The sequence below is a fragment of the Rutidosis leptorrhynchoides genome, chromosome 11 (assembly GCF_046630445.1).
Source record: "Rutidosis leptorrhynchoides isolate AG116_Rl617_1_P2 chromosome 11, CSIRO_AGI_Rlap_v1, whole genome shotgun sequence".
NCBI lineage: Eukaryota > Viridiplantae > Streptophyta > Magnoliopsida > Asterales > Asteraceae > Rutidosis > Rutidosis leptorrhynchoides.
In genome coordinates this window covers 254,203,504-254,205,423 of record NC_092343.1, presented here as the reverse complement: position 1 = coordinate 254,205,423, position 1,920 = coordinate 254,203,504, and positions in this window count along the sequence as shown.

The following is a 1,920-nucleotide window of genomic DNA, read 5'->3' as shown; positions in this document are numbered from 1 at the left end:
TACCATCTTTCTTCTTGACAAACAAAACAGGAGCTCCCCACGGTGATGTGCTTGGTCGAATGAAACCACGCTCTAAAAGTTCTTGTAATTGGCTTTGCAGTTCTTTCATCTCGCTGGGTGCGAGTCTGTAAGGAGCACGAGCTATTGGTGCAACTCCTGGTACAAGATCTATTTGAAATTCAACGGATCGATGTGGGGGTAATCCCGGTAATTCTTTCGGAAATACATCGGGAAATTCTTTTGCAATGGGAACATCATTGATGCTCTTTTCTTCAGTTTGTACTTTCTCGACGTGTGCTAGAACAGCATAGCAACCTTTTCTTATTAGTTTTTGTGCCTTCAAATTACTAATAAGATGTAGCTTCGTGTTGCCCTTTTCTCCGTACACCATTAAGGGTTTTCCTTTTTCTCGTATAATGCGAATTGCATTTTTGTAACAAACGATCTCCGCTTTCACTTCTTTCAACCAGTCCATACCGATTATCACATCAAAACTCCCTAACTCTACTGGTATCAAATCAATCTTAAATGTTTCGCTAACCAGTTTAATTTCTCGATTCCGACATATATTATCTGCTGAAATTAATTTACCATTTGCTAATTCGAGTAAAAATTTACTATCCAAAGGCGTCAATGGACAACTTAATTTAGCACAAAAATCTCTACTCATATAGCTTCTATCCGCACCCGAATCAAATAAAACGTAAGCAGATTTATTGTCAATAAGAAACGTACCCGTAACAAGCTCCGGGTCTTCCTGTACCTCTACCGCATTAATATTGAAAACTCTTCCACGGCCTTGTCCATTCGTGTTCTCCTGGTTCGGGCAATTTCTAATAATGTGGCCTGGTTTTCCACATTTATAACAAACTACATTGGCATAACTTGCTCCGACACTACTTGCTCCGCCATTACTCGTTCCGACACCATTTGTTCCTTTCGTTCTATTAACCCCTGGTCCGTAGACCTCACACTTCGCCGCGCTATGACCATTTCTTTTACACTTGTTGCAAAATTTGGTGCAGAACCCCGAGTGATTCTTTTCACACCTTTGGCATAGCTGCTTCTGATTGTTGTTGTTGTTGCGGTTATTATTGTTGTTGGGATGATTGTTGTAGTTGCTGTTGTTGTTGTTGTTGTTGTTGTTGTTGGGCCATTTGTTGTAGTTGCGATTGATGTTGCGATTGTTGGGATAATTGTTGCGATTATTGTTGTAATTGCTGTTGTTGTTGTATTGGTGATTCTTATCACCGTTTTCCTCCCACTTTCTTTTGACTTGCTTCACATTGGCCTCTTCAGCAGTCTGTTCTTTAATTCTTTCTTCAATCTGGTTCACTAGTTTGTGAGCCATTCTACATGCCTGTTGTATGGAGGCGGGCTCGTGTGAACTTATATCTTCTTGGATTCTTTCCGGTAATCCTTTCACAAACGCGTCGATCTTCTCTTCCTCATCTTCGAATGCTCCCGGACACAATAGGCACAATTCTGTGAATCGTCTTTCGTACGTGGTAATATCAAATCCTTGGGTTCGTAACCCTCTAAGTTCTGTCTTGAGATTATTGACCTCGGTTCTGGGACGGTACTTCTCGTTCATCAAGTGCTTGAATGCTGACCACGGTAGTGCGTACGCATCATCTTGTCCCACTTGCTCTAGATAGGTATTCCACCATGTTAACGCAGAACCTGTGAAGGTATGCGTAGCGTACTTCACTTTGTCCTCTTCAGTACACTTACTTATGGCAAACACTGATTCAACCTTTTATACAATATTTTACAAACTTACAATACCGCTTATTTTACATAAAGCATGAAATATAGCACACAATAACTTTGATACAAGATAGTTGTGAAGACAATTCTAGCTAGTACACAAGTCGTTCAGCAAAGGCAATAAAGACACGTAATTCATACGTCCAGAAA